Below are 24,975 nucleotides of genomic sequence, written 5' to 3' on the forward strand. Positions count from 1 at the left end.
TACATTATCCCTATGTACCCCTAATCTGCTGCCCCTAACATCGCCGACACCTACATAATATTTATTAACCCCTAATCTGCCCCCCCCCAACGTCGCCGCTACCTTACCTACACTTATTAACCCCTAATCTGCCGACCGGACCTCGCCGCCACTATAATAAATGTATTAACCCCTAAACCGCCTCACTCCCACCTCAAAAACCCTATAATAAATAGTATTAACCCCTAATCTGCCCTCCCTAACATCGCTGACACCTAACTTCAAGTATTAACCCCTAATCTGCCAACCGGACCTCACCACTACTATAATAAATGTATTAACCCCTAAAGCTAAGTCTAACCCTAACACCCCCCCTAAGTTAAATATAATTTAAATCTAACGAAATAAAATAAATCTTATTAAATAAATTAATCCTATTTAAAGCTAAATACTTACCTATAAAATAAACCCTAATATAGCTACAATATAACGAATAATTATATTGTAGCTATTTTAGGATTTATATTTATTTTACAGGCAACTTTGTATTTATTTTAACCAGGTACAATAGCTATTAAATAGTTATTTACTATTTAATAGCTACCTATTTAAAATAATTACAAAATTACCTGTAAAATAAATCCTAACCTAAGTTACAATTAAACCTAACACTACACTATCAATAAATTAATTAAATAAACTACCTACAATTATCTACAATTAAATCAACTAAACTAAATTACAAAAAAAAAAACACTAAATTACAAAAAATAAAAAAAGATTACAAGAATTTTAAACTAATTACACCTACTCTAAGCCCCCTAAAAAAATAACAAAGCCCCCCAAAATAAAAAAATGCCCTACCCTATTCTAAAATAAAAAGTTAACAGCTCTTTTACCTTACCATCCCTTAAAAGGGCCTTTTGCGGGGCATGCCCCAAAGTAAACAGCTCTTTTGCATTTTAAAAAAACATACAATACCCCCCCCAACATTACAACCCACCACCCACATACCCCTAATCTAACCCAAACCCCCTTAAAAAACCTAACACTAAGCCCCTGAAGATCTCCCTACCTTATCTTCACCACGCCGGGTATCACCGATACGTCCAGAAGAGGCTCCGAAGTCGTCATCCTATCCGGCAAGAAGAGGACATCCGGACCGGTAGACATCTTCATCCAGGCGGCGTCTTCTGTCTTCATCCATCCGGCGGGGAGCAGGACCATCTTGAAGCAGCCGACGCGGATCCATCCCCTTCTTCTGGCGACTCCCGACGAATGAAGGTTCCTTTAAGGGACGTCATCCAAGATGGCGTCCCTCGAATTCTGATTGGCTGATAGGATTCTATCAGCCAATCGGAATTAAGGTAGGAAAAATCTGATTGGCTGATTGAATCAGCCAATCAGATTCAAGTTCAATCGGATTGGCTGATCCAATCAGCCAATCAGATTGAGCTCGCATTCTATTGGCTGTTCCGATCAGCCAATAGAATGCAAGCTCAATCTGATTGGCTGATCCAATCAGCCAATCGGATTGAACTTGAATCTGATTGGCTGATTCAATCAGCCAATCAGATTTTTCCTACCTTAATTCCGATTGGCTGATAGAATCCTATCAGCCAATCGGAATTCGAGGGACGCCATCTTGGATGACGTCACTTAAAGGTACCTTCATTCGTCGGGAGTCGCCGGAAGAAGAGGATGGATCCGCGTCGGCTGCTTCAAGATGGTCCCGCTCCGCGCCGGATGGATGAAGATAGAAGACGCCGCCTGGATGAAGATGTCTACCGGTCCGGATGTCCTCTTCTTGCCGGATAGGATGAAGACTTCGGAGCCTCTTCTGGACCTCTTCTTGCCGGATAGGATGAAGACTTCGGAGCCTCTTCTGGACGGATCGGTGATACCTGGCGTGGTGAAGATAAGGTAGGGAGATCTTCAGGGGCTTAGTGTTAGGTTTTTTAAGGGGGTTTTGGGTTAGATTAGGGGTATGTGGGTGGTGGGTTGTAATGTTGGGGGGGTATTGTATGTTTTTTTAAAATGCAAAAGAGCTGTTTACTTTGGGACATGCCCCGCAAAAGGCCCTTTTAAGGGATGGTAAGGTAAAAGAGCTGTTAACTTTTTATTTTAGAATAGGGTAGGGCATTTTTTTATTTTAGGGGGCTTAGAGTAGGTGTAATTAGTTTAAAATTCTTGTAATCTTTTTTTTATTTTTTGTAATTTAGTGGGGTTTTTTTTGTAATTTAGTTTAGTTGATTTAATTGTAAATAATTGTAAGTAGTTTATTTAATTAATTTATTGATAGTGTAGTGTTAGGTTTAATTGTAACTTAGGTTAGGATTTATTTTACAGGTCATTTTGTAATTATTTTAAATAGGTAGCTATTAAATAGTTATTAACTATTTAATAGCTATTGTACCTAGTTAAAATAAATACAAAGTTGCCTGTAAAATAAATATAAATCCTAAAATAGCTACAATATAATTATTCATTATATTGTAGCTATATTAGGGTTTATTTTACAGGTAAGTATTTAGATTTAAATAGGAATAATTTATTTAATAAGATTTATTTTATTTCGTTAGATTTAAATTATATTTAACTTAGGGGGGTGTTAGGGTTAAACAGCTCTTTTACCTAAAAAATAAAAAAAAAACCCAACAGTAAAACCCACCACCCAACCAGACCCCAAAATAAAAACCTAACTCCAAAAAAAAAACCTAAGCTAGCCATTGCCCTGAAAAGGGCATTTGGATGGGCATTTAGCTCTTTTGCTGCCAATAGAATGAGAGCTGATTAAATCCTATTGGCTGATTTAAACAGCCAATAGGATTTAAGCAGCTCTAATTCCTATTAGCTGATTCAAATTTTTCAGCCAATAGGAATGCAAGGGACGCCATCTTGAATCGCGTACCTCGCATTGAAGATTCAGTGTACGGCGGCAACCATATGAAGAGGATGCTGCTCCGCGCCGGATGTCTTCAGGATGGACCCGCTCCGCGCCACCGGGATCAAAATAGAAGATGCCGCCTAGATGAAGATTGAAGAGGCCGTCTGGATGAAGACTTCTTGCCGCAAGGATGAGGACTTCATCGCCAGGATGAAGATTGAAGAGGCCGTCTAGATAAAGATCGTTCAAGTGTGACTTCAAAAACTATAAATGGATTGTCGGGGCTTAGTGTTAGGCTTTTTTTAAGATTTTTTTTTGGGTGGGTTTTTATTTTAGATTAGGGTTTGGGCAGCAAAAGAGCTAAATTCCCTTTTAAGGGCAATGCCCATCCAAATGTCCTTTTCAGGGCAATGGGTAGATTAGGTTTTTTAGAAAGTTTTTTATTTTGTGGGTTTGGGGGTTGTAATGTTAGTGGGTGTTTGTATTTTTTTTTACAGGTAAAAGCTGTTTAACTTAGGGTAATGCCCTACAAAAGGCCCCTTTAAGGGCCATTGGTAGTTTATTCTAGATTAGTTTTTTTTATTTTGGGGTGTTTATTTTTAAATGGGTATTAGAATAGGCATAATTTTTATTATTTTTGATAATTTGTTTATTTTGTGTAATGTTTTTTTTTTTCATTTTGGGGTGGGTTTTTATTTTTAAATTAGGGCTTGGGCAGCAAAAGAGCTAAATGCCCTTTTAAGGGCAATGCCCATACAAATGCCTTTTTCAGGGCAATGAGTAGATAGATTAGGTTTTACTTTTTTATTTTGTGGGTTTGGGGGGTGGGGATTTGTACGCTGTTGGGGGTGTTGTTAAATTTAGGACAATGCCCTACAAAACCCCCAAAAGGCTCTTTTAAGGGCCCTTGGAAGTTTATTCTAGATTAGGCTTTTTTATTTTGGGGTGTTTTTTTTTTTTAAAACGGTAATTAGAAAAGGAATATTTTGTTAAGATAATTTTGTGGGGTTTTTTTTGTAATGGTAGGTTTTTTTATGTTTTGTGATTTTAGTGTTTTTTTTGTAATTTTAGGTTTTAGTGTAAGGTAGCTTAGGTTTTATTTCACAGGTAAGTTTGTATTTATTTTAACTAGATAGTTATTACATAGTTAATAACTATTTACTAACTAGTCTACCTAGTTAAATTAAATATAAACTTACCTGTGAAATAAAAATAAAACCTAAGCTAGCTACAATATAACTATTAGTTATATTGTAGCTAGCATAGGTTTTATTTCACAGGTAAGTATGTATTTAGTTTTAAATAGGTATTATTTAGTTAATAATTGTAAGTTTAATTTAGCTCTATTGTAATTATGTTAAAGTTAGGGGGTGTTAGGGTTACGTGAGGGTTAGGTTTAGGGTTAGGGTTACAATAGATTTAGGGGTAGGTGTAGGGGTTAATAGTTTATTTAGATTTTTGCAATGTGGAGGGCTGGCGGTTTAGGGGTTAATATATTTATTTAGTGGTAGTGATGTAGGAGGCCAGAGGTTTAGGGGTTAATAGTTTTATTTAGTTGCAGCAATGTCGGGGAGCAGCGAAATAAGGGTTAATAGATTTATTATAGTGTGGGCGATGTTAGGGTGCAGGGGAATTGGGGTTAATAACTTTAGTATAGTGGTGGCGATATCGGGAGCAGCAGATTAGGGGTTAATAGTTTTATTAAGGTGTTGGTGATATCGGGGGTGGCAGATTAGGGGTTAATAACATTATGTAGGTGTCAGCGATGTCGGGGGCAGCAGGGTGTTTAGACTCGGGGTTTATGTCAGTGTGTTAGGTTTAAACTTAACTTTTATTTTCCCCATAGACATCAATGGGGCTGCATTATGGAGCTTTTCTTTTCGCGATCGCAGGTGTTAGACTTTTTTCTGACCTGCTCTTCCCATTGATGTCTATTGGGAAAGCGTGCATGAGCACGTCAAAACAGTGCTTGTTTTTTGTGTGGTATGGAGCTTAAAAGGATTTACTTTTTATATTATATATATATATATATATATATATATATATATAACAACAGTCCCAATGAGAATCTGAACCTCCTGGGGTCAGCCACCCGGTTGTTTCATGTACATAAAATAGCTCCCACAGAAACAGAGACAAACCAGGATTTTCCAAATCAAAGAGTCAAATTTATTGACGTTTTGGGGAATTAAACTCCCCTTCCTCAGAATGTAAAAACAGAGGGGAGAGAGAGAGAGAGCAAAAGAGAGGGGGGAGAGAAAGCAAAAAAAAGGGGATAGAGAGCAAAATAGAGGGTGGAAAAAGAGCAAAATAGAGGAGGGGAGAGAGAGAGCAAATGAGAGGGAAGAGAGAGCAAAAGAGAGGGGAGAAAGAGCAAAAGAGAGAGGGAGAGAGAGCAAAAGAGAGGGGGAGAGAGAGCAAAAGAGAGTGGGGGGGGAGAGAGCAAAAGAGAGGGGAGAGAGAGCAAAAGAGAGGGGGAGAGAGAGCAAAAGAGAGGGGGAGAGAGAGCAAAAGAGAGTTGGAAGAGCAAAAGAGAGGGGGAGAGAGAGCGAAAGAGAGGGGCGAGAGAGCAAAAGAGAGGGGGAGAGAGAGCGAAAGAGAGGGGCGAGAGAGCAAAAGAGAGGGGAAAGAGCAAAGGAGAGGGAAGAGAGAGCAAAGGAGAGGGGGAGAGAGAGAGAAATAGAGGGGGGAAAGAGAGCAAAAGAGAGTGGGGAGAGAGAGCAAAAGAGAGGGGGAGAGAGAGAGCAAAGAGAGAGGGGAGAGAGCAAAAGAGAGGTAGAAAGAGAGCAAAAGAGAGGGAAGTGAGATAGAGAGCAAGAGAGGGGAAAGAGAGAGAGCAACAGAGAGGTGGGAGAGAGAGCAAAAGAGAGGGAGAGAGAGAGCAAAAGAGAGGGAGAGAGAGAGTAAAAGAGAGGGGGAGAGAAAGTGAGAGAGCAAAATAGAGGATGAGAGAGAGCGAGAAAGCAAAAGAGAGGGGAGAGATAGAGAGAAAAATATAGAGGGGAGAGAGAGAGCAAAAGAGAGGGGGAGAGATAGAGCAAAATAGAGGGTAGAGAGAGCAAAAGAGAGGGGGAGAGAGAGCAAAAGACAGGGGGAGAGAGAGCAAAAGAGAGGGCCGAGAGAGCAAAAGAAAGGGGGAGAGAGAGCAAAAGAGAGGGGGAGAGAGCGCAAAAGAGAGGGGGAGAGAGCAAAATAGAGGGGTAGAGAGCAAAAGAAAGGGGGGGAGAGAGTAAAAGAGAGGGGGGAGAGAGAGCAAAAGAGAGGGTGAGAGAGCAAAAGAGAGGGTGAGAGAGCAAAAAAGAGGGGGGAGAGAGAACAAGAGGGAGGGGGAGAGAGAGAGCAAAAGAGGGGGAGAGAAAGTGAGAGAGCAAAATAGAGGGGGAGAGAGAGCGAGAAAGCAAAAGAGGGGAGAGAGATAAAGAGAAAAAGATAGGGGGGAGAGAGAGAGCAAAAGAGGGGGGGAGAGATAGAGAGAAAAAGATAGGGGGGAGAGAGAGAGCAAAAGAGAGGGGGAGAGAGAGCAAAAGACAGGGGGGAGAGAGAGCAGAAGAGAGGGGCGAGAGAGCAAAAGAAAGGGGGAGAGAGAGCAAAAGAGAGGGGGAGAGAGCACAAAAGAGAGGGGGAGAGATCAAAAGAGAGGGGTAGATAGCAAAAGAAAGGGGGAGAGAGAGTAAAAGAGAGGGGGAGAGAGAGCAAAAGAGAGGGGAGAGAGAGAGCAAGAGGGAGGGGGAGAGATAGAGCAAAAGAGAAGGGGAGAGAGAGAGCAAAAGAGAAGGGGAGAGAGAGAGCAAAAGTGAGGGGGAGAGAGAAAGCAAAAGAGAGGGGGAGAGAGAGAGCAAAAGAGAGGGGGTGAGCGAGAGCAAAAGAGAGAGCTAGTGTCCGATTGGCCATGAATCTGCAAGGGGGCGGCATTGCAAGCAGTTCACATTGCACAAGCAGTCCACATTCAGCAATGTTCGCCAGGCATTTGATAATTCGGCCCTATAGCCTCACAGTCACCTATAATTCTTCCACTTCACTCCAAACACCAATGGCACCAAACCTCTGTATATACAGCTTTAGCAATGTCTGTAGTAAAAAGATACTCAAGCTAAATTAAAGTGATGATGTTATATTGTTAACCTTTGCTTTGAACAGAGATTTGTGCATTTTATTTTTCTTTAAAAAAGATTACTTCATAACACTAAACAGTGGGCAACTCTTTTATAACCCATTAGGGGAAGTGCAGAACTGGAAAATTAGTTGGAATTGAAACAGCTTTTATTAAATATTTTTCAGGTAAAGAGGTAACAAATTTAAATTCTGTTCTTTCATATAGATGATTGGATTTTTTTAAAGTACAGTGTCCTTTGAAAAGTGGAATTTACTATCTATGTTTAACTATTAATATCAATTTATATTGACATTTATTTTACTGTTGCAAACTAGTTGGTAATGTAGATCACAAAATATCCTACATTAGTAGTAGTTGCTTGATAACAATGTCACATTCTGTTGTTCTGTTAGCAAGAAGAGACAGTTCATATTTGTATTTTTAGCACCGCTTCAGAAGTGCTATGAATGTCACACTCTTAGAGGACGGATGTGTCCAACCATACAAAGTGAATGTTTACCTGATCAACATGTCTGTCTATTTATGTTTGTGCACACCACACATGGTAAGTGACCTATATTCTACAAGTATTAATTATTTTGCTATTAGTTTTCTGAATACAGATTTATATTAGTATTTATATCTAAAAATACTAATGTGTATGATTTGTTTTTTAGAAGATTTTCATCCTTTAGGATTCTGATATAAAATAGAAAAAGGCCTCATATTTATTAAAGGGATGGTAAACACCAAAAATGTTGTTGTTCAAAAAGATAGATAATTTCCCAGTTTTGCATAACCAGCACTGTTATAGAAATATACGTTTTACCTAAGCTTCTACTGACTGCCTCCTTATCTCAGATCTTTTGACAGACTTAAATTTCAGGCAATTAGTGCTGACTCTTAAATAACTTTACATGAGTGAGCACAGTGTTAGCTATATGAAACACATGAACTAATGCCCTCTAACTGTGAAAAACTGTCAAATGCATTCAGTTGAGAGGCGGTCTTCAAGGGCTTAGAAATTATCATATGAGCCTACCTATGTTTAGCATTTAACTAAGAATAACAAGAGAACATATAACAAAATAACAAGAGAACAAAGCAAATTTGATGATAAAGGTAAAATAGAAAGTTGTTTAAAATGACATGCCCTATCTAAATCATGAAAGTTTAAAGGGACACTGAACCCAAATTTTTTCTTTTGTAATTCAGAAAGAGCATGCAATTTTAAGCAACTTTCTAATTTACTCCTATTATCAATTTGTCTTTGTTCTCTTGCTATCATTATTTGAAAAAGAAGGCATCTAAGCTTTTTTTTGGCTTCAGTACTCTGGACAGCACTTTTTTATTGGTGGATGAATTTATCCACCAATCAGCAAGGACAACCCAGGTTGTTCACCAAAAATGGGCCGGCATCTAAACTTACATTCTTGCATTTCAAATAAAGATACCAAGAGAATAAAGAAAATTTGATAATAGGAGTAAATTAGAAAGTTGCTTAAAATTTCATGCTTAATCTGAATCACGAAATAATTTGTTTGGGTACAGTGTCCCTTTAATTTGGACTTTTCTATCCCTTTAAGAGATTTGTCAATCATTTTAGAACTGTTCTTTGAAATTTAAAGGGACATGAAAACCCACATTTTTTCTATCATGGTTAAGACAGAACATGTAATTTTAAACAACTTTCAATTGACTTATGTTATTTAATGTGCTTTATTATCTTGGTATCGTTATTTGAAAAGCATTTCTAGGTGGGCTCAGGAGCAGCAATGTATTACTGGGAGTTAGCTGGTGATTGGTGGCTGCATATAAATGCCTTTTTAGATTGGTTCACCATATGTGATCAGCTAGCTTCCAGTAGTACATAGCTGCTTCTTCAACAAAGGGTACTAATAGAATTAAGCAAAATTAATAATAGAAGTCAATTGAAAAGTTGTTTAAAATTGTATGCTCTATCTGAAGCAGGAAATGTAATTTTTGGGTTTAATTTCCCTTTAAGTAGCAATGATCTATGCAGATTGTATACTAAATTGTTTTCAATTTCAACATCATATTAAACACAATAAACCTGTACATGAAAGCCTTAGTGCATTTTACTATTGCATTTAGGTAAAATATCTATTAATAATAAATGTAGCAATATATATTCTTTATGAATCCCTTCTATAAGGTTTAATTACTAATAGTAACCACATTAAATACATTTATAAATAAATGCATAAATACTATATAATATACTTACATTGCTATTTTTACTCTGCTTTTATGTAATTGATATGTAAATATTCCATATATTTCCATACTAAGTACAATTCATATGATTTTCAGTGTTTGTATTCTAAACTCAATATATACAGCAATATTGTTGCATACTGTGACTTTCCCAAGGTGCATAACATACTTACATAGTAACATAGTAGATGAAGTTGAAAAAAGACCGAAGTCCATTGAGTTCAACCTATACAAATCTAAAATACTTCAAAAAAACTCCAGTTAAGCATAACTAATCCCACTAAAAGGTGACCCATTTAATACTAGCAATCATATCCATGAATTTTGTTTCTAGACGGAAATGTATCCAAACAAGTTTTAAATGTATCTAGGGTATTGGCATTCACTACCTCCTTTGGTAATGAGTTCCACAATTTTATTGCTCTTACAGTGAAAAAACGTTTTGGTTGTAGGAGATTAAATCTCCTTTCCTCCAACCTTAAATTGTGACCTCTTGTCACAAACAATGTTCTTGGAATAGACAAAGCTTCTGCCATCTCTGTATATTTGTCTTGAATATATTTATATAAAGTAATCTGTCACCTCTCAAGTGCCTTTTTTTCTAAAGAAAACAGACCCAGTTTGGCTAGCCTCTCCTCATAGCTTAAATTATCCAGTCCCCTTATTAGCTTTGTGACCCTTCTCTGAACTTTTTCTAGTTCTCTAATATCTTTTTTTGCGATCGATCCCCAGAACTGCACTCCATACTCAAGGTGAGGTCTTTATATAGTGGCAGAATTATGCTTTCCTCCCTTGAATCAATGCTTCTTTTAATACATGCTAGTTTCTTATTAGCCTTTGAAGCCGCTGCCCTGCATTGTGCACCCATCTTTAGCTTGTTATATATTACTACTCCCAAATCCCTTTCCTCCTCTATTTGGCTAAGTCTTGTCCCATTGAAATAATACGTTGCCTGCTTATTTTTACTTCTAAAATGTAGAACCTTGCATTTTCTTATATTAAAACTCATTTTCCATTTACCTGCCCATACTTCTAATTTTTGCAGATCCCTTTGTAACAAAAGTTCATCCTGCTCTGACCTTATTATCTTACTTAACTTAGTATCATCTGCAAAAATTGATATGTCGCTATTTAATCCTTGCTCCAAGTCATTTATAAAAATATTAAAAAGAACAAGGCCCAGTACTGATCCCTGGGGGACTCCACTGATTACCTTTGACCAATCTGAGCATGATCCATTCACTACTACTCGTTGCTCCCTATATTTTATCCAGTTATTTATCCATGAGCTAACATTTTCAGCTATTCCCAGTCCCTTAATTTTGTGCATTAATCTCTCATGTGGCACTGTATCAAATGCCTTTGCAATATCTAAGTATATAATATCAACTGATTCCCCTTTATATATATTTTTATTTACTTCCTCATAGAATCTAATTAGATTAGTTTGACATAATGTATTTCTCATAAACCCATGCTGATTTGAACTCATAATCTTATTTACACTAATGTGCTCATCAATATAATCCATTATAATACCTTCAAATATCTTCCCCACTATTGATGTCAGACTAACTGGTCTATAGCGTCCTGGATCATCCCTGCTTCCCTTTTTGAAGAGTGGCACCACATCAGCTTTACGCCAATCCTGAAGTACCATGCCTGAGGATAATGAGTCTTGAAAACTTAAGAGAAGAGGTTTGTCTATAACAGTGCTAAGTTCCCTTAACACCCTTGGGTGTATTCCATCTGGGCCTGGAGTTTTATTTACCTTAAAATTATCCATTTTTTTCTTGATATCCTCTATACATAACCCAGTTAATGGTATGGGAAGGCATGTTCTAGTTTGTTTCAAAGTATCATCCATTGGTTCCTCTCTTGAAGAAAAAAACTGGTTTAGTACCTCAGCCTTCTCCCTGTCACTGTTAACCATGCTACCCTACACACATTTTAATGTACCTATATTATCATTCTTAAATTTTTTGCTATTTATGTACTTAAAGAACCTTTTAGGGTTAGACTTAGAATCCTTTGCAATTAATTTTTCATTTTCAATTTTGGCTAATTTGATTGCTTATTTGCATGCTTTGTTATATTCCTTATAAATATGGTATGTTGAATCTGTACTAATTTCTTTGAATAATTTAAATGCCCTACGTTTTTTTCCTAATTTCTCTTAACACATTTTTATTTAGCCACATTGACTTGGATTTTTTATTTTTATTTTTATAACCATATGGTAATTGTTGATATGTATATTTATTTAACAAAGTTTTAAATGTTATCTATTTATCTTATGTATTTTTATTAGAGAATACTTTGTCCAAATTTATGTTATTTAATGATTTCCTTAAATCATTGAATTTTGATTTCTTAAAATTAAAAGTCTTAGTTAAACCTTTAAGACTGCTTATGAAAATAGATTTCAAATGTGACCATGTTATGATCACTGTTACCCATATGTTCTTTGACTTCTATGTTTGATATTATATCTGTATTGTTTGATAACACTAAATCCAAATACGCCAAGTTGGCTCCTCTATTAATTGTGACAAGAAGTTATAACTGAGAACTTTTAAAAATCTATCCCCCTTAGCTGAATTATTAGTTTCATTGGCCCAGTTTATATCAGAGTAGAAAATATCTCCCATAATTACAGCACTGTTATTAGCAGCCTTACCTATTTGCATTAGTAGTTGAGTTTCCTCACAGGTCACTAATGTTGGGGGGCTTGTAGCATGTTCCAAGTAATATCTTTTTAGGATTTTCCCTCCACTTTTTTTTTCAACCCACAGGGTCTCCACATTGTCACCTGTATCATAAATATCTTTCCTTATTGTAGGTTTAAGGTTAGGTTTAATATACATGCAGATTCCTCCACCCCTTTTATTATTCCTGTCCCTCCTAAATAAAGTATGCCCCTCTAATTTAACTGCCCAGTCATGTGAATCTTCCCACCAAGTTTCAGTTATACTGATAACATCATAGTCATCTAATGCAACTAAGAGCTCCAGCTCCCCCATTTTACCTGTTATGCTTCTTGCATTTGTTGTCATACATTTAATTTTCATGTGCTTTCTGCTGCTACTTGGTGTACTTTCTAATGTGACATTTCCCAAGTCATCCCTTCCTTGAGATATTATAGGAGTGACATATTCACAGACTGTTCTATTGTGTTCTAACTGATGCTCCCCACCTTTGCCTAGTTTTAAAGATTTTCTAAACATGCTACCATCCTTTCCCCCAACACACCTGCACCCATGTCATTCAGGTGCAATCTATCCTTACTGTACAAATTGTACCCAAGTGAAAAGTCAGCTCAGTGCTCTAAAAAATCAAACACCTCATTTTTACACCATGTTTTTAACCATGAATTAACAGACCTTAGCTCCTTCTGCCTTACTGAGGCCTCGCTTCCATTGAGTCGTTAAAAATGGAGCCGTAAGCTACCGAAGCGGCCGACAGCTAAAAGTAATTTACGGCTCCATTTTAGTACCAGGTTTCCATTGAAATATTTTGCGGATAGCGTGCAGTCGCTCTTTTCGTGTAGCTGTAAGTTAACGTTGTGTTAACGCTTCCATCTGATGTCGGAATTCTTGAAAATCAATTAGTTGCTAAGGTAACCCAACCTTACGCTATAGAATTTACGTTTAACGTCCGTGCTCCTTACCGGTGATCACCTCTCAAGAAAAATAAAGATACACTTATCCATATTTTTAATAATCAACTACTATTTTTTAATATAATTATATTTACCACTTCATAAATATAAGTAATATGTATTGCTGCCCTACATATTGAGCTCGCATTCTATTGGCTGTTCCGATCAGCCAATCAGATTTTTCCTACCTTAATTCCGATTGGCTGATAGAATCCTATCAGCCAATCGGAATTGAAGGGATGCCATCTTGGATGACGTCCCTTAAAGGAGCCTTCATTCGTCGTTAGTCCGTCGGGGAAGAAGAATGTTCCGCATCGGCGGGATGAAGATGGATCCTGAAGAAAGAAGATTGAAGACCCCGATTGGAAGATGACATCGCCCGGATGGAAGACTTCTTCAGCGCCGCTTGGAGGATCACTTCATCGGATGGAAGACTTCTTCAGCGCCGCTTGGAGGATCACTTCATCGGATGAAAGACTTCTTCAGCGCCCCTTGGAGGATCACTTCTGCCACTCCGGATCTCCTCTTCAGTTCCATCGGTGGCTCGGCTGAGTGAAGACGACTCAAGGTAGGATGATCTTCACGGGGGTAGTGTTAGGTTTATTTAAGGGGGGTTTGGGTTAGATTAGGGGTATGTGGGTGGTGGGTTTTAACATTGGGGGGGTTGTATTTTTCTTTTACAGGCAAAAGAGCTGTTTTCTTTGGGGCATGCCCCGCAAAAGGCCCTTTTAAGGGCTGGTAAGGTAAAAGAGCTTTGAACTTTTGTAATTTAGAATAGGGTAGGGCATTTTTTTTTAATTTGGGGGGCTTTGTTATTTTATTAGGGGGCTTAGATTAAGTGTAATTAGCTTAAAATTGTAATATTTTTGAAATGTTTGTAACTTATATTTTTGATTTTTTGTAACTTAGCTTTTTTATTTTTTGTACTTTAGTTAGTTTATGTAATTGTATTTAATTGTAATTATTTGTAGCTAATTTATTTAATTAATTTAATGATAGTGTAGTGTTAGGTGTAATTGTAACTTAGGTTAGTATTTATTTGACAGGTAAATTTCTCTTTATTTTAACTAGGTAGCTATTAAATAGTTAATAACTATTTAATAGCTATTGTACCTAGTTAAAATAAATTGAAAGATGCCTGTAAAATAAACAATATTTATATTGTATCTATATTAGGGTTTATTTTATAGGTAAGTATTTAGTTTTAAATAGGATTCATTTAGTTAATAATAGAAATATTATTTAGATTTATTTAATTAATATTTAAGTTAGGGGGGTGTTAGGGTTAGTGTTAGACTTAGGTTTAGGGGTTAATAAATTTATTATAGGTGGTGACGGTGTAGGGGGGGCAAGATAGGGGTTACTAGGTATAATGTAGGTGGCGGCGGTGTCCGGGAGCGGCGGTTTAGGGGTTAATACATTTATAAGAGTTGCGGCGGGGTCTAGGAGCGGCGGTTTAGGGGTTACTAACTTTATTTAGTTGCGGGGGCCTCCGGGGGCACCGGTATAGGGGGTTAACATATTTATTATAGTGGCGGCGGGTCCGGGAGCGGCGGTTTAGGGGTTAATCAGTTTATTATAGTTGCGGTGGGCTCCGGGAGCGGCGGTTTAAGGGTTAACATATTTATTATAGTGGATTAGGCGGATTAGGGGAAAACACTTTATTTAGTTGCGGGGGTGTAGGGGGGGCAGATTAGGGGTGTTTAGACTCGGGGTACATGTTAGGGTGTTAGGTGCAGACAGCTCCCATAGGAATCAATGGGATGTCTGGCAGCAGCGAACATGAACTTTCGCTATGGTCAGACTCCCATTGATTCCTATGGGATCCGCCACCTCCAGGGCGGCGGTTTTAAAACCAGGTACGCTGGGCCGGAAAAGTGCAGAGCGTACCTGCTAGTTTTTTGATAACTAGCAAAAGTAGTCAGATTGTGCCGCACTTGTGTGCGGAACATCTGGAGTGACGTAAGAATCGATCTGTGTCGGACTGAGTCCGGCGGATCGAAGCTTACATCACAAAATTCTACTTTTGCCGGTCTCTAGCCTTTGATAACTAAGGCGAATCAGCCTCGCCACAAATACGCTGCGGAATTCCAGCGTATTTGAGGTTGACGGCTTGATAACTACCCCCCAATATGCTCACATTTGCCACAGACATATAATTCCTGAAGTGGCTGCTCCAGTGATGCAAACATATGGCAAGCTGTACACAGAATGAGATTCTCACACATTCTTGCTAAAAGGTTTAACTTAAAAATATAAATGAATTATATTTCCCCTTGGTTACTCCAAATCCTTGTTTTCCTAACCACCTTGTTTAGCTAACTGCTTACTTAAACAGAAAATCTTACTTTAACAGATAATCAAGGCAGCAAACCAGTATCAAATCCAATTTTAATACCCTAGTAATCAGTTATCAATGATTAACTGTTTCATGCCACTTATCTTTGCAAGCTTATACTTTGCTGTTCTCTAGTGGTCATTTTTCAGAAAGCATTCTTTGCTTCATTTCTTCAGCCCCAGCTTGCTAAAAAAAAACTAAGGGCTAGGGGTGAGATTACATTTGCGACGCAAATTTCAGCGCAACTGCTGAAACCCGCATTGCCAGTTATTTCACCCTGCACATCGGGGTATCACATAAACCCCGCTGGCAGTTCATAAACTGCCGTAAGTCGGATAAACTAGAGATGTCCAGAAATGTGCGTAAATACACATTTCTGGAGTTGCCAGTGACTTACGACACTTTAGAAACTGCTGGCGCATAAGAAAATTAAAAAAAAGTCAAATCTCCCATAAAAGTCTAGCCCGCCTCCCAAAAATAAATCTGAAACGTCAAAATCCCTATATCCGCCATCCCCCACAACGCAATATACCTAATAAATGTATTTACCCCTAACCCGCCATTCACCCACATCGCGATCTATCTAATAAATGCATTAACCCCTAACCCACCATTCACCCACATTGCAATCTACCCAATAAATGTATTAACCCTTAATCCGCCATTCACCCACATTGCAATCTACAAATCAACACTATTAACCCCTAATTCCCCAACCCCCCCCACAATGCAAAGTACCTATCAACACTATTAACCCCCAAACCGCCAATCCCTCACAACACAAATATACCTAATTAACCTATTAACCCCTAAACTGCCAACCCCCACAATGCAAATAACTAATTTAATTACTAAGCCCCCTAACCTAACACCCCCTAAATGAACCCCTCATACCTAAAATAAATAAATACTAAGTTACAATTAAAATTAAAAAAGTCTAACATTAAACATTAGTTATAAAAATACCACACAACCTAATGGTATGAACCTTGAGTGGGACATTAGCTACTATATTGATTGAACATAGTTTTGTTTTTAATATTAAATTAAAAACAAAACAAAAAAAACCCCTAAGATTAAATAAAATAAATCTAAAATTTCAAAAAGTAAAAAAGTCTAACATTACAGAAAAAAATAAACCAAATTATCAAAAGTTAAAAAATTAAACTTAATTCCTATGAAAATAAAAAGCCCCCCAAATAAAAAAAACCCTAATCTAATACCAAACTACCAATAGCCCTTAAAAGAGCCTTTTGTAGGGAATTGCCCTAAGTTAAACAGCTCTTTTGCATTAAAATTCTAAGTCCCCCCTAACAGTAAAACGCCCCACCCACCAAACCCTCCAAAATAAAAAAAACCTAACACTAAAAAAACCTAAACTACCCATTGCCTCTAAAGGGGGGACATAGTATTTATTTAATGTAAAATAGCTGTTTAACTTAGGGCTATGTTCTACAAAAGGCCCTTTAAGGGCTATTGGTAGTTTAGTTTAGATTAGCGTAAAAGTTAATGTCAAAAGTTTGTCTTGTAATTTTACTGGTGAAGTGTTTGCTAACATTGATGATACTATAACAATTGCAATTTCTGACTCCACATCTAAAATTACCGGTTTTAGTTAACCATTCGGTCTTATTACCACAGTGGCTGGTAACCATACTTGGGGCAAGTATCTTACCCAATGTGCTGCTTGATTTTTTGGAGACCAATTTACAGCATTCAACCTCAGATGCCAATTATTCATCACTGCGTAGCAAAGATAGATTACGTCTGTTTTTTTTACAAATGGCATTATATTGGGAGTATATTCTGTAGAAAAATGTATATTACTTTTACCATCAAACAGATTGGACTTACTTTTTTTACTTATAATGACGATTATTTCTGACTTGATTCAAAGTGTAATTTAACTCCTTATTGTCATATCCCCTGGCTATAAGTCTGTTTGTTAAATCCTCTGCTTGTTTTTCAAAAATGAGATCACGGTAAGGAAGTGTAAATTTCACTCAACTTGTAATATTAGCACAATGAAAAAGGCTTGCAAAACACAAAATCACTTGCGCAAAAACGTTTGCACCTCACTTGTAATCTAGCCCTAAATGTGCTGTGTTTCTTTCCATCATTGATGAAAGCAAACATACCATTTATCAATAATTACATACAAATGTTTGTGTGATTAGGAGTAACACCAAATCATCCTTATCCTATTTCAATTTAATTTAATGAAATAAAACCGGAAAATGAGTGTTATATGTTTTTAACTCTTTTGGAAACTCTTTATTTAACTATCCGATCTTAAAGGGACAGTCTAATCAAAATATAACTTTCATGATTCAGATAGAGAATGCAATTTTAAACAACTTTCCAATTCACATTTGTCATCAATTTTGCTTTGTTCTCTTTGTATTCTTTGCTGAAAGCTAAACCTAGGTAGACTCATATTCTAATTTCTAAAACCTTGAAGGCCGACCTTATTTCAATGCATTTGGCAGTTTTTTACAGCTAGAGGGCGTACGTTCATTTGTGCCATACTGGTAACATTGTGACCACACCAATTGGCTAAATGCATGTCTGTCAAAAGAACTGAAATAAGGGGACAGTCTGCAAAATTAATTCTACAGATTAGATAAAAAATATTAGGTAGAATAGGTTGGCCATCTGTTTTTGTATATTTTTCATATTTGTTTCAATATAACATTTTAGGTACAATAAATAAACTCAACTTTAACACATAGAATCATTATATCAATATAATGTAGAAACATCCTACTTTTTACACATATTCAAACCAGAATGCCTTGACCTTTCCGAATAAATACCTCATGTACCTTATGTTGTAACTCAAAAATAGTTCATTTGCCTTAAACTGTTTTATAAAAATAAACTTTCAAATATGTTTTAAAAGGTTGCTTACAGTAGATAATATAAATAAGAGCACCTTGAAATACTTGGCCGGCTTTTAACATATTGATTTATGTATGTATTTATTTAATTAGTTACATGTATTGTATTTGTTTTTTATTTTTTTAATAACATAATAAATATAACAAATTCACTAAACCATCTTGCTTTTTTTCATAATCGTTCCACCGCACTTGTAAAAAAAATGTACAAGAAATTATTTTTGAGCTTAGCCTTTTTTTTAATGTGTTTATACACCTATTTAAGAGAAACAATGGTTAAAGGGACAGTATACACTCATTTTCATATAACTGCATGTAATAGACACTACTATAAAGAATAAGATGCACAGATACTGATATAAAAATCCAGTATAAAATGGTTTAAAAACGTACTTAGAAGCTTTCAGTTTAGCTCTGTTGAAAAGGTAGTTGGAAAGCCCACTGCAAGTGGGAAATAAGACACTCCCCCCCATCCCCCTTCTTTTGCATATGAAAAGACCCTTTACACAAACAGGAGCAAGCTGGAGAAGGTAGCTGACGGTATTCAAATAAAACTTTGGGGCTTGGTTAGGAGTCTGAAAATCAGAGCAATGTTATTTAAAAATAAGCAAAATTATACATTTAAAAAAAAAAAAAAACTTTATGGGCTATATAAATAGATCATCTACAAAACATTTATGCAAAGAAAAAATGAGTGTATAATGGCCCTTTAACATATGAGACCAAGTAGAACTGTTTGCTATTTAATAATAGAGTAGATCATCAAAATCTTTTGCAATTCTTAGAAGGAAAAGAAAAATCTGAAATTATCAAAAGATGTGGGACCTCCTCAGAGTGTGGAAGGACTGGGACCATCCGCAGTGCCACCAAAACAATTGTATTCAATACAACTTGCTGCAGTAGCCATGGTTGTGTTCCTCCAACACCAACCAGTAAGTACTATTTATCACTTCTGTGACTATGCTGCTTGTCTAATATGTCAAAGGTTAAAGCATAGTTAAATAGTGGATGAGGTTGAAAAAAGACAGAAGTCCATCAAGTTCAACCTATACAGATCCTACCTGATTTATAATAAAGCTGTCAATGAAACTTCAATAAATACAATGAGAAAATAAATCCATTTAACACAAGCAATCATATCCATGAATTCTGTTTTTAACCATATGTGTATAGAAGCCATTATAAAATGTATCTAAGGTATTGGCTGTCACTAGCTACTTAGGCAATAAGTTACACATTTTGATTGCTCTTACAGTGAAAAAACAATTATGCTGCTGGTGATTAAATATCCTTTCCTTTAGCCTTAAAGTGTGACCTCTTATCACAAACAATTGCCTTGGAATAAAGAGAGATTCATATCACCTCTCAAGCACCATTTTTTCTATAGTAAACTCTCTTCATAGTTTTAATCCTCCATTCCCCATTAGTTTTATGACAATTTTCTGTGCTTTTTCTTATTCTGCAATGTTCTTTTTTAATATTTGTCCCCAGAACTACACTACATACTTAAGGTGAGGTCTTACCAGGAATTGATATAGCTACAGAATTGGTCTTTACTCTCTTGCATGTATGCCTTATTTAATACATGCTAGTATCTTACTAGCCCTAAATGCTGCTACCCTGTATTGGTTACTGAATGCATTTAGCTATACATGGCAGAATTAACATCATAGAACTAAAGAGATATTAAATGATTATCTGTTTTGCTTGTATAAATGTATAGGTATTTTAAAATGTTTTTTTTAAAACTTTATTGAAACAAGTTCTTATACAACAGAAAACAGAGCACAACACTAAACAACCTTTAGTTGATAGGCAAATCCATCAAAAGTGACGAGGAGGTTTTTTTTATGTTTTAAACAGATGTCCCTGAGGAAACTGCAGATATTTATTGTTTTCAATCTTTTTGGTGTTGTCCCTGTCACATACCTCCAAACATTTGCTCAATAGTGCCTTAGACTAGAGTGTTTATGACTGGGGAAGATGTGGGGACAAAGCAAAGTAAAACATATAGGCTTATTGGTTCAACATTGATGATGACTAACTAATGTATTTGAATATATGACTTATGTACAATAGACGATTTAAATGAATTTTATGGAATTCTAATTATTATACAAGTTATATAGTTTAAAAGTATAATTTAAGCTATATTTTTAATTAGACAGGAAAATGTTTGTGTTTAGTAACCACTGAGTCAACCTTCAGAGTTCAGAGGATGGCAAATTGTTGTCCTCTTTGAGGGTCCCTCTTCCTATGCAGATCTTGGAGACTTTCCCATACTGCAGATGGGAAATATTACTATGGACACCTTACCTATTGCTGATGGAACTCACTGTGAAATCACTATGTGTGGGCATGATGACATCACAGGGAGCAAGGAGGTATCAGGAGCTGTAAGGATTCTCTACATCTAGAAGCAGATGTTTTGCAACTACATTTCCCATGATACTCAGCCAAACTAAAGTGTGTCTGAGCATCATGAGAAATGGAGTTCCAAAACATCTGGGGTGCCAAGGTTGCTGACCCCTGCTCTAAAGCAATCAACATTATAGACATGCAAACATTATCCTTCACAGGAAGCATTGCATTGCCTATTTGTAAGCAAGGGGTCTCATTCCTGTATAGATAACAGATGATTGTCATAGAACTAGCTATCACCTGTCTACAAGGTACTTTTTACAGTGCTTTAAACTTTGAAAGGGATCATAACATCCATAAATAAGCACTACACTTAGGCAAGCAACACCTCTTTAAAATGAGAAGAGACCTATTTAATCAATGGAGGGGGTCATGCATCCCCTATAGTGCTTTACTATACATTAGCACATTAAATCCTTTTATTTGAAAGCAGTACTACTAATATTTTAAATAATTTGCAATGTGATTGCCCTTATAATTACAAATACTTCACAATATTGGTTCTATTTTGCAGATTGTGGAGATTTATTTTACCCCTCTGCATAAAAATCCTATATAATAAAATGCCAAGTATGTTTGTCTGAAGCTCTCATGTGCAGTAGAGACTGCGTGAGGACAAACATACCTGGCCTTTACCCGCAGCGCGAGACAGCTTCAGAAAGCTCCAACACTCTCAGCTGTTATGTTACAGCCGAGATCTGGAGCTCATAAAGCTCCAGGCATATGGAGAGTTAGGTTTGGGTGGGAGGCGGGTGGCATGGGTGGGCAGCTCAGCAGCGGAGGGGGGAGGGAAGGGGTAGGAGTGACACTACAGAAAAGGAGTTGCTACAGAAAAAAACAGGACAGGGAGGGATGGGGCAGCTACACTACAGAAAAGGGGTTGCTAAAAAAAAGGGTACAGGGAGGGTTGGAGCAGCTACACTACAGAAAAGGGGTTGCTACAGAAAAGGGGTTTGGGAGTGTGGGGGGGTACTAATGGCGATCTTGGTAGGGGGGGGGTGGTGGAACCACTACACTACAGGAAAAATAAATAAAAAGAGCTTTATAGGTACTGGCAGACAGCTGCCAGTACCTAAGATGGGGGCAATATTTAGAGGGAGGAGGGTTAGAGAGCTGTTTGAGGGGGGATCAGGGAGGTTAGAGGGTTAGGGGGATCCAACACTGCAGAAAAATAAAGATAGAGTGATGGGATAGAGGGATAGGAATAGAGGTATAAGGATAGCGATTAGGGATAGAGGGATAGGGATAAAGGGATAAGGAGAGATGGAGAGGGATAGTGGGAGAGGGATAGAGGTATAGGGTTTAGGAAAAGAGGGATAGGGATAAAGGGATAATGATATAGGGATAGAGGGATATGGATAGATGGATAGAGGGATTGGGATAGAGGGATTGGGATAGATAGATAGATAGATAGATAGATAGATAGATAGAGGGATAGAGATAGAGGGATACATGGATAGAGGGATAGGGATAGATGGATAGATGGATATGTATTATTCTTTCCTTAAACATTTTGGCCCATGTACAAAAGCTTTAACATTAGTATATCATAAAATGCCTCATTTAACACATTTTTCTCTGAAATAATCAAAGACAATATGGAAATCAAAATACTTGGGAGAATTATATAAATGTAAAAATAGATGGCATGTTGTGACATACTAGATTGTTTGTGATGCAACTAATTAAGTTTGGTGGGGGGTTACCTTATTTTCTATGATGGGACAATCAACACCAAAATTGTTATTGTTTAAAAAGATAGATAACACCTTTACTACCCATTCCTCAGCTTTGCACAAGCAACATTGTTATATTAATATACTTTATAACATTTAAACCTCTAAGTTTCTAAGCCACTACAGACAGCATCTTATCACATGCCTGTTTATTAGATTTTCACAACAAGAGACTGCTAGTTCATGTGAGCCAAATAGATAACATTGTGCTCTCTCCCGTGATGACACTGCACTAATTGGCTAAAATGCAAGTCAATAGATAATAAATAAATAGCCATGTGATTAGGGGGCTGTCACAAGGGGCCTAGAAACAAGGTGATCACAGAGGTTAAAAACCATGTTGGCTGTGCTAGACTGGGGAATGGGTAATAAAGGGATAATCTATCTTTTTTAAAAAAATACATTTTTTTGGATTTGACTGTCCCTTTAAGCATGCAATGGTTGGTTTGGTAAAAAGGCCAAAAAAGGGAGTTTCATGTGTTTAGCAATTATATCACATTTTGAAGGGCGTGAATTATTTTTTTATGTAATTGTTTGACAATGTAGCATTTGTATCAGTCTAGTGATGTTGCTTCTTTATGTCATCCAATAAGGTTGGGTACTCCAATGTTTTAAAAACTTTTTGGGATACTAGATGATAAGTGGAAAGTGTTGTCTGGAGTTTATCAAGACTTTTATCTGGTGAATTTGATAAGTTAAAACTGGCCCAATAAATGTGTTATTAGCATCAAGAATTGAATTATAGCCAGAAAAGCAGTACTCGCAAATGTTAAGTAAAGGACCATTTTTCACCAAACCAGTGATGAAAATAGGTTCTGACAATAAATAATGAAAACAGCTGATTGTGATTGCAATGGTATTGAAAGGGAGTCATTAGCAGTCATTAATATACCAAAACTTAATAAATGATAGATTATAATTGTGAGCAACCCATTGGCTATCAGACATTTTTATGTAAACTGACTTGTTAGTACACTAGCAATATAGTTATCACTATTTAAATAAACAATCTATTATATCAATTATTGGGGTGAAAATTAAATGTTTTTACATTAATTTAAGATAATTTATCTAGTTTATTTCAAATTTTTATCTGATTGGAAATGTTTTTACAAATATTTGCTATTGCATAGATTTTATGATTTTATGTCACAAGTCAGTGCTAAGTTCAGAATGCTTGCAGTTATCTATGCATGAGTTTGGTTTTTGAGGATATTAGCAGCTTGTAATCTCTATGGTTAATCATTTTGTGTAACACAGATTCCAATAACAATTTGTTTGAAGTCATGATATATTTGTTGTTTATTATCAATTGTAGCTTCAAAACTATTATAGGACTTCTGATCTTCATGAGTAAGTTTAATTTAAACATAAATGGTGTTAAAATTTGGCTTACTAGGAGATCTATTCCCATCTTCTTGATTGCTTTAAAAATGGGGTTCTATGTACTGTATGTATAATGCCTTGATCTTTTTCTTCAGTATACAAAATGGAATTTTCCTGTCAAAATAATATTGTTAAAGAGACATGAAACCCCAAATTTTTCTTTCATGATTCAGATAGAGAATACAATTTTAAGCAACATTCTTATTTACATCTATTATCGAATTTGCTTAATTCTTTAGGCATCCTTTGTTGAAGAAACACCAATGCACATGAGTGAGCCAATCACACAAGGAATCTGTGTGCAACTACCAATCAGCAGCTACGGAGGTTATTTAGATATGCTTTTCCATAAAGAATATCAAGATAATTAAACAATTTACATAATAGACGTAAAATCGAAAGTTGTTTAAAATTGCATGTTCTTTCTGAATCATAAAAGAAAAAAATGTGGGTTTCATGTCCCTTTAAGGTTAAAAAGAATGGAATAATTTTCAGCTGTCTTTAAGAAATACGTATGGTCATTTTTAATTTAATTATTCTGGAAAAAGTAATTTAAAACGTATCAAAAAGTTATGATATTAAATTTAATATATAATGTGGTTAAAAAAAGATGTGGGGTTAAACACAAATGATAAATGTTTGTAGCTGATAGAAGAGGATAAAATGTTTTCTTTATATGTCTGATAGGAAGGAGTTAACAAATTACTGATCAGTGAGAAATAAATGTTATAACATTGATAGTCATGATAAGTCAATTGATGTATTGGAACATGATATATACACTATTGTTTAAAGAGGTTTTACTATAAATGCTTTGTTTCATATGAATCATACCTATATTTGTTCTTACTATAAGCATGTTCTTAAAATGTATTGTTATCTTTTTTGACCAACTGTTTTCCTTGTAGTTTCTACACAGTGTGGAATATGCAGACTTATTTCTCATAGCTAATTGTTCCTTTAATGTTCTATTTCAACCTTAGTGCCAACCTTGAGAATAGAGAAGAATGGTTTGCTTTGTCCTTCCTGCTTTTCTAGGATGGCAGTTGGGTGCCTTGACCGAGAATCAGTACAATGCATTGGCAATGAGAATCACTGTGTTCATTACAAGTCACAAGTAACTCAAGGTAATTTAAACATGATTACCAGGTCTTATGGTGCTGCATTACAAAGTTTGTGCAAAACAAAATCTATGCCTTTAATAACATAAAGGTTTACATGGATTATTGTATCACCGTTGTATCAGTTACTTTCCAAAACATTTTGAAACATTGCATTATATATAACAAATTTAGCACAAATAGATTGTGAAGACAATACAGAGCCAATATACAAC

The sequence above is a fragment of the Bombina bombina genome, chromosome 8, assembly GCF_027579735.1.
Source record: "Bombina bombina isolate aBomBom1 chromosome 8, aBomBom1.pri, whole genome shotgun sequence".
In the NCBI taxonomy this organism is placed as follows: Eukaryota; Metazoa; Chordata; class Amphibia; order Anura; family Bombinatoridae; genus Bombina; species Bombina bombina.